This window comes from Gobio gobio (genome assembly GCF_949357685.1).
Source record: "Gobio gobio genome assembly, chromosome: 19".
NCBI lineage: Eukaryota > Metazoa > Chordata > Actinopteri > Cypriniformes > Gobionidae > Gobio > Gobio gobio.
In genome coordinates, this window is record NC_137112.1 from 27,218,757 (window position 1) to 27,231,352 (window position 12,596).

Genomic DNA, 12,596 nt, shown 5'->3' on the forward strand with positions numbered 1-12,596 from the left:
AACATCTTTGGTTTTAATGAGAAAATAAATAAACTATACACAGCGGATCTATGTATTTATTCACTAACATAAACAATCTCTGCACTACAAAATATTGTGTTATATAGCAGATATAAGGATGAAACTATCATCCCATTTCTGGACACACACTCCTATCGCAGATTTATTTATTTATTGACCTGAGGGAGGAGTTCTGGCAGACCAATCACGGCGCTTGCGGTCCGCGTAGAATTGACGCGGTTACATTTTTGGAGAGGTGCGCGTAAGGGTACGTCATAGGGTACGTGCGCATCACACAGCCTACGGTGTAGCTACGGCGTACACTCGATGCAAAAGTATAAATTGGCCTTTAGAAAGAAAAAAAAACCATCTTAACCTTCTACAATGCGAGTAAAACACTCGCATATGCGAGTAAATCACTCTGTAAGTCACTCTGGCCGATTAAACAATATCTATCATTAGCCATTGGCTAATAAATTCTCAGATTTTACTCGCCAGTGTGTGTGTGATGCTAAGAGTAAGTTTAGCATAAATATATATTTTACTCGCTGAACACTCTGAATGAGCGCTTGAGAGTTTCACTCTTGTCAAGCGATCTATACGATTTCAAATCCGCTCATCTGACGTACCGTAAACTCTAGTGAGAAGAATACCGTCGCTTTGCTGAGCGTGCGCGCGCGCGTGAGAGAGAGAGAGAGAGAGAGACTTACATACCACGCAAAATCGACGCGCTACCTGTTAACAATATTCTTTGTTGTATTTTCCTGTCAAAATAACAGAGTTCATTTGGAATTATTCAGCTTTTAAGAACAAGCAGAAGATATGACGTTTTTTTCCGGTAGTGGGTGGAACTAATGCGCAAACGGCAATCTCATTGGCTGGCGCTCATCTTTTCCTGTCCCTGTTTTGATTTCAGCAAATCAGTTTGAGCGAATGCTGTTAACGTGATTAATATTCATGAACCCAGCAGCTCATCAACCCTTAGTGCGTTCTATATTGTTATTAGTAGTAGAATTAGTAGTATTATTATTATCTTTTAATGATATAATTACTATTATCAATTTTTTTACAGAAACACCAACAAAATGTTAAGCACCACCACCAGTCCAAAGTTCAGTTAAAAGACAAATATGCATTCATACATGGTTACCAACAGTTTAAGTTCTAATTACTAAAGTTCTATCATTATATAGTGCTTGATTATCATAATATCATAACATGTCTAATGCTTGATTGACTGATGTTAAGCGTGTACGTTCAGATATTTGAAAAGCGGTAAATATAAAAGTTTTATATATAAAATATATCAGTCTGGCGACTAAACAAAAAAAATGTACTAGCCAAAGGCGATTCTATTGCCAAGGTGTGCGCAGAGGGTTGCTTAAGCACACAAAATAATGGACTTTTTTTTTTTAAATGCGCCTTTGAACGATTACATAATTGTGGCATCTGTAATTGTAATCTAGATAAATTGTGCAGCCCTAGTTCTACAAATAAAAATGTATTATTATTATTATAATGTCACTATTTATTCAATATGCAGCCCTGCATGTCATGAAATAAAACGTATCCTTCAGACAGTTTTCCTCCTTAGCCTGAATTATGAAATGTGCTGTGCTATTTTTTATGTTTTCACAACACTGCAAAACTATGTATAACAGCACATCTGAACTCGCTGTAACTGATATCTAAATTTAGTCAGCAAGCCGTTTCTGGGAATCATTCACAGAGGGAAGCTGACCATGGTGAAGTCAATCACACCAGGGACGTCCTGCACATCTACAGCCTCTTCCCCCCCAACACACACACACACACACACACACACACACACAGATCCACAACATGAGCCATGATAACCCAGATAGATGAGATGCTGAAAAAGGCTTCATCAGATTAAGTGTCAAATTCCACGTATACTGCACTTACTTTAAAGGTGATGCCATTTTTTATACTTCCTTCTATACAAAATTCATATATTTAAAGACAACTATAAGTAAGCCATTCAATGGCTGATTCCCCTGAAAAATGTCAGCCTGGATTACCTTATTATCAGATACGCTGTTTGAAAACAGTCATTTTTGCAAATCATTTTATACATATTTGCATGAATGTATACTATGCATTATTCGTTTTTTCAAAAACAACTATTAATGGGTCATCCGAATAACTAGTTGACAAATCAGTCATAAGAAAGCCCTGAACCGTTGAGCTGGCTTCAGCTGGATGTCACACATCAGAATGGTGCACAACGCAGGGGTCTTAGGGGTCATGTGTCCTAACTTAAAAACGCAACACACATGGTGGATGTTCAAAAACATTAAGAGACCTGATGCAACAGCAAAAGACATCCACCTGAACGCATGTGGATGTAAGAAAGGTGCTTTAAAGGGGAGGACTATAAAAACACTTTTTGGTCAACCATTACAGCCTCTCACACTTGAAATACTTAACCCTGGATCATTCTAAACCCAGGATAAACGGAATCTGGAGTTATCTTGCTGCATGTCTCACACTGCTCATACTTCGCCCTGGGTTAACAATTAACACTGGGTATTCATATGCTGACGTTTCACAGTGTACCCTGGGTTAATGTCCTTATTTGCTTTTTGCAATGTCAGTTTCACAGATTTGAACCACCTGCTCATCATATTACACATTGCCGACTGTACTATCAAGTTGTTTTCTGAATGGACTTTTTCAGACTATAATGATAAGAATGAAACAGTCTCTTCTTCACTCCAATTGACCCATTTTCCATCGCCGTCTGACATTTTCCTCCTCGAACACTGAAACTACGCTGACTGCTTATATACAATGTGCAGTGTTTCCGTGACTGTCCAATGCATGTGAATATGAGGCGCACCTGACATGATTGGTCGTCGGTTGTTTTGGGCATCTATTTGTAACATTGCAACGCCGTATCATTTCACACTGTACACAGTTGGTACTGCACTGTGGGGTTAACAGCACAAAAGAGGTACTAACCCTGCTCCAGACCAGTGTTTCATAACCCCGGGTAAAAAGCAGTGCTAACCGCGCTTCTAAATTAATAAATGCAAACCAGGGTTAAAAACAGGGTTTAGAACAACGATAACCCAGGGTTAAGTGCAGAGTGAAAAGCCCTATTGTGTCTTTAACACCTACATTTGAATATACATTTCGCAAAATGGACAGAATTTGAAGTCTATCTTTTTTGAAAAAGTAATATATTAACACAACAGACAGGCTTTTGTTTTATTAACCAGCGCCCTCCTCCACCCTCAATACCACGACTGAGGTGGGACCCTTGAGCAAGGCAATGAACCCCCAACTGCTCCCCGGGCACCGCAGCAATATGGCTGCCAACTGCTCCGGGTGTGTTCACGGTGAGTGTGTGTTCACTACTGTGGGTGTGCACTTGGATGGGTTAAATGCAAAGCATAAATTCAAAGTATGGGTCACCATACTTGGCCACACGTCACTTCACTCACTCACTTTAAAACGTTTGATATGTTTACTAAAATTCCCTGTACGTTTTTAACAACCAATAGTTAATAGTAGGGGTGCTCCGATTGATCGGCAACCGATCTCGATCGGTCGATAATCGCTTTGGGATGATTTATCGGCGGTCTCCAAAAAGGCCGATCTCATGAACCGATCGCAGCTGACGACACATAAAACCCGCACCTGCCGTGAGAGCTAGGGCATGATACGCAGCGACACAGTCTCATTCTCTTTCCAGCGCGGGTAAAATAATTATAATGCTGAAGGTGAGGTACAATTCATATTTCTATATTAAATAACTTACGCAGTCATTTGAAAACTTTCTGTGGGACGTAAGTTCACAAACGTCACCGCGTGCGCTCTCTCTCTATCTCCCTTTCAAAATGCTCAAATGGCTTCACATCAGCGCATCGCATGTGCACTAAAATCGAGCTGCACAGTTGACACAGGATTTGCCACTGTTCACAGGATTTGCCACTTTGCACAATCGAGGCAGTGTCGCATCGTGACTAAAGTTTATCATTTGCATTTATTTTTAAGTCTTGCCAGTGTTCAAACCGCTCAGCACTCGCGCGCATGGTCTGGAGACACACACACACACACAACCTCAAAAAAAGCTTGCGAGTTCAAATTGCGCTGAAATGGTCAGATACACACAAATGTATGTACTAAATGACCGTCGTGACTCGCATGCACGTAAACCCTGTCGTGACTCGCGCGCGAGTGAATGTTTGTGCTGCATGAAACCGTATCCGTGTTCGCTCTTAAAGTGACATCTGTCGAATAAACTGCTGCTGTCTCTGAGTTTATCTTTGTCTTGTGTTGTTTGATGAACCTTTATGACACTCACTGCTCTTAAATGGCTAACTTTTGCAACCTTAAAGGGGCTATATGCGTTTTTCTAAAATTTAAACTCGCGACTGACACCTGTGGCCAAAAATCAGAACTGCTCTCATTTTCTGCTCGCTCTCGCAGCGGTGGTGACGTCACATCCGCAGACAGCGCGGGAAAAGACGACCCGCCAGAAAATAGGAAAAATAGGATACAGACTTATAGGTGCACCCACTGTGAGCGGACAAGGTGTCAGTATGCTCATCAGGAGATGTTTGAGTCATAAATGGTAAAATAAAAAGGCTATTGTTACGTTTATTTTTGGGAAAAAGTTGCATATAGCCCCTTTAAGTGTAAGGATTAATCTAATTTAATTTATTCAGGGAAGACCAATATTAATTTACATTTGATATCTTATTAAATGTCTTTAGTATTTATTACCTCAATACTAATGTTAGACCTACCTGAAAAATTGTTTTTAAAAACAAAAATGCACTGCATGATCAAATATTTAGGTGAGAATTATATACATTTATTATATACATTTATTTGGGAAAGATGGCCTACAGTAGCCTTAAGTTATCTCATTTTCTAAAATAAACACTTGGTGGTTCTTCAAGATCTTGACTCAGTTAATTTAGAGTTAGTTTCATTTCTACAAATGGTGCAAACTCTGCAAGATTATAGATAAAAGATTGCCATTCCCCTGCCATTCTGTGATCGGAAGTGATCGGCAATCGGCAGATCATGATCTTGGTGATCGGTAATCGGTGATCGGCCCCAAAAATGCTGATCGGAGCATCTCTAGTTAAAGGGTAACTAAACCCTAAACCAACTTTTTTTAGTTAATGATCTGTAATACTGGGGCTTTATTAATGCTGTTCATTGATTCGAGTAAATGTTTTGACATTTGAGTATAAAGTGTTTTAATTCTATAAAATATGGTGTAAAACCGCCAAAGTGCTGCCCTCTTAAGGTTGAACGGTGGCTACTGCAGTTGAATTTTCCTATTGGATGTTGCGGTACATCGTGACGTAGGATGGTACCTCCAATGGCTCACTATCCGCGCCCCTGGCACGAGCTCACCACGCCCTCAGAAATGTTTCCCCCAATCACACGATGAGAACGGCTTCACTCCAGTATGAACTGTCATGTTACATGAAGTAAACATTATGAATTAAACTGACTTGACACATGCTTTAACATTGTATTGAAGAAAATACGGTTAAATAATGCAGTTGTCAGTACACGTCAGGCTTTTCTTGCGATATTATTGCCGCCCGTCATGTGTACAGATAATTTTCATACATGAGACGCGCTTTCAAACCCTGACAAGCAAGTGGTTGCCGCGGACACAGATAGATTAGGTCAGTTCTCTTGCGCGGCTGCTTCACTAGCATCGTCGGCATCGGGAGTTAACGCAGTTTGAGCAGCGGCTCGCATTGATAAGGCTCCGGGTTTGTGTCTGTTACAGACAATCCACCCTCCTCCACTTCAGGTGAAGGTAGGAGAAATGGCCGCTCTGTTGCAAAGCTGGCGTCACTCCAGTCATTCTCCATCTTTGCGACTCGCGAGTCAGACAGCTGTCAATCAATCCGTCACTGCGGGTCTCAGGTGCACGCCCTCCGCTCAGCCCCGCCCTCGGTTCGTCCCCTCTGTGTCCGCCGGGCTCTGCCCACTTTTCCAGCATTTTTTGAAAATTGCCAGTGGGTGGAGTTAAGCTCTGAGCAGGGGTTTAGTTACCCTTTAATAGGTTGAGGAAAAAAAAAAAAAAAAAGTATCTACGCACCCACTATAAAAATAATTTGTGGACAGCATACTGTTAAGTCACATTTCAAAACTAATTTGCATTCTACAGTATCCATGTAAGAGCAGACGTGGCCATTTTTAACCTGAATGTGCAAGGCTTCCGATGTCAGTCGCTTCCAGTTATTTTAGCTGTACAAAAACACTATTACCCCTTTTCCACCAGAATGAACCGGGTGCTAGTTCAGAGCCAGTGCTAGTGCCAGTTCTTAGTTGGTTCAACTGACGAGCCTTCTAAGAACCGGTTTGGCTTTCCACGGGCTAAAGAGCCGCCACAGAGCCGGGTCTTACGTCACTGTATACGTCTCATCTTTCTCAGCAACGCTAGCGAGGCAGCGGGAAACACAAACACATTAGGCTTGTTCGAGATGCATCGGTGCTGCGCAGACCGATCAGCGCATGATATCAAAACACTGCATGAGTGAATCAAAAGCATAAGGAGTCGTATGCATCTCGAACAAGCCTTCCATCAACAATGGCAAATGTTGCGTTACTATTGATGCTCATGGTTTTACGATCCTACATCGGCATCAAAACACAGCGAATCTAACGCATTTGTGCAGCTCGCCGTAATTTGTATAGACGGAGATTACAAACGAGCAGCTATTAGCTCGCTTAGCTGCTATTTCAAAAATGGCGGTCACAAGTTTGTTTTCGTCTTGTTGGTCATGGTAAGCCCGCCCCCAGTCCCTGACTCAAGCGGTGCTTACTTCTAGCCCAGCAATGTTTTGGTGCTACTTAAGAACCACTTTTCCTGGTTCGGAGCTGGTGCTTTGGGTGTGGAAAGACAAAGAACTGATTTGAAACTAGGCTCTGGCTCCGAACTAGCATCAGCACTACCTTGGTGGAAAAGGGGTATATGTTGTTAAGCTGCTTGATATTGCAAACTGGTATTTGTTATCATATTATATAAATTTATTACCAGGACCATAATCATACTGGTTTGTAGAGCAAATAGTGTTATCGTTTACTGTGCTTTATTATTCTTCTAGTTATTTACCTATAGCGGCCAATGAATCAGTCTCACACAGTCACAGGATATAAAAATATGGTGAAAAATAAGTCTGCAGTAGTGTTACTTCAAACACAGCATGTCATTGACAGATCTGATAATAGGCTTCCAACTCGCTTCCAATTTCCAATTTTTTTGTAAGTGTTACCTGTCGATATTGATTTTTGCAGATTCCCATTTTCTACTTTTCTTTAATGCAAAATTGTAGCCTAGAAATCTAGACGCACCCTAGCGGCAGCAAATCTAATTTGCAGCCAGGGTCGTCTAGCAACTCTCCGTTGGCTTGCGAGCTGGAAAAACCAAACTCTGGTCAGGCCAATCACATCGTGTATAGAGTCGGTGGGCGGGCTCAACATTATGATGGCATCCCTGTGCTACTTGAAAACAAAGAAGCTGGCGAACAGCGGTCTTTCGAATCAGCTTTGGCCGCAACTCTGGAAGACTTGGGAGTTAAGCTTTTCTTTGAGAAAAGAACGGCACTGAAGTCATTCTTAAGAAAGGAAGGCGTGTTCTGAGTTTTGTCGACCGGATACGGCAAAAGTTTAATCAATCAACTAACTCCGCTTCACCTTCTTCGTTGCTCTGGTTGGTTGTAGAGCTGTCCTATTGCGTGCAGAGGGAATTTGAAAGACAACCGTTTATCCCGCCCCTCGGATTGAGCCCTGCCAATGGTGAGTTCCCAGACCCAACATCTAGATGTGGGTCTGGCTTGTCAGGCTAGCAAAATTGTATTTTTATCAACAAAAAACCCACTAAAAAGTCGGTAATAAAATAATAAACAAATTGCAAACAACAGCAGAAATAAATGCAATAGAATAAAGAGAGATAAGAAATAAACACGGTTTTTAATGTTTCAGGTGGGTCTAACAGTAGGTTAGTATTCAGGTAAGAAATACTGCAGTAATCAAAGTAAAAAAATAACACTGGATAGTTTTCATTATACAAATTAAATACAGATGAATGCTTACAATTAAAGCAGCACTAGGTAACTTTTCAACCTTTATAATATATTTTCAAACCTCTTGTGATGATACATCGACTTACAATAGGTTGAATGACACGTCTGCCTCAGCCTGACAGAGTCTGTATCGTTTTTAATCGTACTTTTAAACTTCGGGTTTCGGGTAGTAACCCGAGAACAAAAAGAACTACAAAATTCGACTGCTTTACGGCATATACGTCACTTCCACCACCACCCCCACTTCCTTAAATTCGGACGTGCGAGCCAAACTATTATTTGTTTGCCGAATGTTATAGTCATGGCCGAAGCAGCACAGAAAAATAAGAAAGCAAAGGTTTTGTCGGAGGAAAGCAAAAAGAGGAAACGAGAAAGTGATCGGATTAAAGGCAGGACGAGGATCAACATTGGACCAGCGTTTGCTCGTTGGCGTGAGCTGAAGGAGGAGGGGCTACATTCTTGCAAGTAAATACGTAATACATACAAAATCATATTTTAGGATACCTAACATGTCTGTGATATTGGTTTATTTGTCTTTCCTCAAGCTATAATGCAAATCGATTTTTCAAATTTGCAGATTCATCTAGGGTAGCTTGATATTATAATATTGACGATATATGGTTATTACCTACCACTCAAACATTGAATTGAAGTATCATATAGATTCTGTAAAACGGGAACCAATAGACTAGGCTACTATAATGACGCTGGCTTGTAAACGTCAGCATCGCGATCATTTAGTGTTTGAAAAAAATAAAACCCATGAAATTATATTCATATGACGTGCTGAAACATATGCCACTGTACCTGGGATGAAGACATTTCACACGCGACGCAAGCAGAACACCTGAATGTGAACTCCTGCAGTGTTCAGGGCTATCATAGTTGTCATGTCAACAAATGCACGTGCGATGCATCCGCTGATGTAGAATGACAGTTTACGACAGTAGTAGAGGACAATACTGTTTCACAACTGTAGGGGGAGCCCGAGAGCAAAAGTTACCTAGTGCTGCTTTAAAGTTATTCAGTCAAGAGCAGAGAGTGATTTTTCTCTTTGTCTTTTGTTCTTTGATTAACATGACAGACAGCAGCAGGTTTATTAGGCTGCTGTCACTTTAAGAGTTTATGCACGGATCTAATATACTGTTACACAACATGCGTTTTCTTTCTCAACCATTTACGTTCCAAAACTGACTGTGTAACTGAATACTCTCCAAGACATGCATTGTGACATCATTTGATGTGTATTTGACTGTTTAAGTGCAGTAAGCCACTCATTTTTGGTACCGTTTGAGAGGTGGCTTTTTGTGCACTTCACTTATATATATATATATATATATATATATATATATATATATATATATAGATCCGTGGTGTGCGTGCTTTTGGTGTGAGCGCGAAACCTGCGGGAATTACTAAAATGATGCACAATACAAGCACTATTTAACCGGAGCGAATGAAAGGCGTCACTTCGCCATCCGAGAGAAAAGAGCGAGGCACTTTGCGCTGGCAACAAAACCGGAAAGGCGTGAGACTAACCGGCCCAGGCATCGGTCTGGGGCGAGCATGCCGAAAATCGTCCGACTCCGGTCCCCGGCCGATTGGTGCATCTCTAATAGAAACCAAAGAGATAGTGCCAAATAGAGTTTGTTTACTAGTTTTTACTCCGTGTTTGATGCAATCACCGTGTGGGACCAACTGCTAAAAACGGCTACAAAGTGTACGCAGCAGTCGGTTTATGATCAATTACAGTATTAACACTGTATCGAATTGCATAACTAGACAACATTTACAGCAACAGTGTTCCTCGGTGACCTTGCAGAAAACAACACAGGCCTTGTTCAAGAAAGCACAGACCATGGCAGGCATTTTCAAGCTCACACCACCATCTGCCCATCTCATCTCAACCTTGAGGCTCAAGAGAAACAGGGTCAACGGCACCGCAACAGAGCACAGACACAAACGTCACGTTTCAACACGTCGGCTGGCCCACTGCGATTCTGCTCCACGAGGCAAAGAGGGGGGAGGGAAGAGAGGGGGAAAAGCGCAATAGATCAGATCTGTCTGTCCCATCCCCCACATCTTGCTTCAATCCACTCTCAGGCACAAGTTACATAACCGTGCCACTCTTCCACTTAGAGAGAGACGCAGATTTCAAACAAAGACTGAGAGACTCAAAATATACTCTGAGAAGCTAAGACAGAATGTCCTTATCATTTTAAACGCTTTATGTTGTATTTTTACTGCATGTTATTTATCATAGGCCTTTTTCGAAGGAGGTTGTGTACAAATTAGCTAGGTTAACCTAACACACATTACTAAATGACTTTAGGGGTTGGTGATCTAAATATGTTACATGTGAGCCATTACAATGGGAGTTTCCCGACACACATGGCCTTCAGATTACACACACACACATTACAGAGCTCCCCACCCCCACAGTAGACTGAACACTATGATCCAAATATCACAAGCACACACACACATTGTTCTTATATAGACCAGCATTGTACACTCAAAATACAACTATACTCTTTAAATTACTAATATAAGAAATAATCCACAAGTCATCATAGCTTATCTTAGAGTCATTTGTTGTCATATGCATTGCATGATTTGAAAATGACAGTGTCAATAGTAAGTGTGCATACTAAGAAATATCACTTTACATGTAAATAATTATAAATGCATGATCCTGTCATTCAACACACACACTCTTGTTTGTCCAAACACTGAATGTGAGTTGACTTCCCCTCCCCCACTCTCATAGTTGCCCACAACACTGTCATGTGCTCGTGCTAATCTTCACCTAGTCTTTTTATAAACATTGATTATAATTTACATTATGTTCAAACATTATGTGTTTGAATAAAGAACAAAAGACTGTAACTCACAAATCATCACAAGTGTTTTCAAGAGGTGCATCACTTTTGCAGAATAATAGAAGTGCATTTATGAGAATATTTAGCTTGGTAGATTTTATGATGCACATCAGAATACATGTTTTTTTTTTTAAAAAAAGCTAATATTAAATTATATTAAAATACACCAATAATTAACATAGCATCAGATGCAATGAATTAAATGTAATGCATAATTCACTTTAAATAATGTCAGAATTAGATAGTAATGTCTTGTGGAATTATGTTTTGTACACATCTAAACTACCAAACAATCTGAAGTGGTGCTGCATTTACGCGCGCGCACACACACACACACTCTCACACACACACACACACACTCTGTTGCCCATCCCCCACCCAGCCAGATCCTCCAAAAGAAATGCCCTTGCCGAATTATACACCACTATATATTATTATTCAAAACACACAGAGGTACAGAAACGTACATATGCCGCTATATTACCGATATAACGAGTAAAAAAGAAGAAAACACTCACTTTAATACCCGGATGAGCGCGAGGACTGCCTTTCAATGCTTGTGTGGAATTTCCTCCTCCTCGACTATTTTGTCAAATAGTGCTCAAACGAAGCGTTATAAAGCTGCTTTGAGGCGGCAGATCGTCAGATAAATTCCCAAACAAGCGTCCGGTCCCGTTCGCAGCGGCGTGGAGCGGAATAAAATCGTTTAAAAATAGATTTAAGAGCGATTGAGGTACATTGTGGGGCTGTTTGCTAGTGGAGAAAGAGCCAAACGGTTCAGGAGCAGCCAACGGCTTCAGACACTCAAACACTGGAGAGGTGACTTTCCAGGCGAAAATGGGGGAGGCCTGGGCGGTTGTCGCTGCAGCTTTGTTAAAACTGAAGGAGGAATATCGCAATAACATGCCTGTTCGTTCCATCTCAATCGGGATTTTACCCTAAACTGCGACAGAGGTTTATAATTTAAGCGAGTATTATCACTCCCATTTTCTACGGCACTGTTTCTGACACATTAATGGCGAGATTTGCATATTGTAATAATACAATAAAAACTATTCTACTAAACGTTATTGTGATTTGTTAAGATATATTGGTATTTTGCGGTGTTTTAATGTTTTTTCATACAATATTTTACTTATATATTTAATGTTGTCTTATTGTGCCATTTTTGTAGTCACACTCACATTTACAATGACAATTCAAGTTATTTGTTTTCATGTAAGGATAGCTGGAATTATTATAGCTGGATAGTTGGAATTATTAACTTGAATTAGCGATCATTTCACTAGAATGTAAAGGAATGTAAGCTTTTTAGTATGTTCACGTCATGTCTGAATTACCATGTTCTTGAAATGTCAACAAATAAATAAAGTTTACGTTTTTGCTAAACTCATAATTATAATTGAATCATGATTAATAATTAACTAGTCATGTAAAATAGCGCCAAAATGGCAGCAATCTACACATATTTCTGTTTGATATACTATTTTATTATAACCACTATTACGTGGTGTGCTTTTTCATTCTTAAACATGTTGGACAAACATTTAGAGGTGAACTAACAAAATGTAGTGATTAAATATTTTGCTGTCATCAACAACAAAGCCGCAGATGGATCCATTTT

General features: G+C 40.3%; 1 protein-coding gene across 2 annotated transcripts in view; it reads right to left on the reverse strand.

Annotated features, from left to right (window-relative positions):
• Window positions 1–11,789, reverse strand: part of tbl1xr1a (TBL1X/Y related 1a) — a 93,807-nt gene extending 82,018 nt beyond the window's left edge. The window contains exon 1 of one of the 2 annotated variants that reach the window (XM_079845131.1): window positions 11,491–11,789. The gene's annotated coding sequence lies outside the window, so the exon portion shown is untranslated. The remainder of the gene's footprint in view (window positions 1–11,490) is intronic. The other variant, XM_079845130.1, reaches the window with a different exon arrangement.
• Window positions 11,790–12,596: the final 807 nt, after the last annotated feature.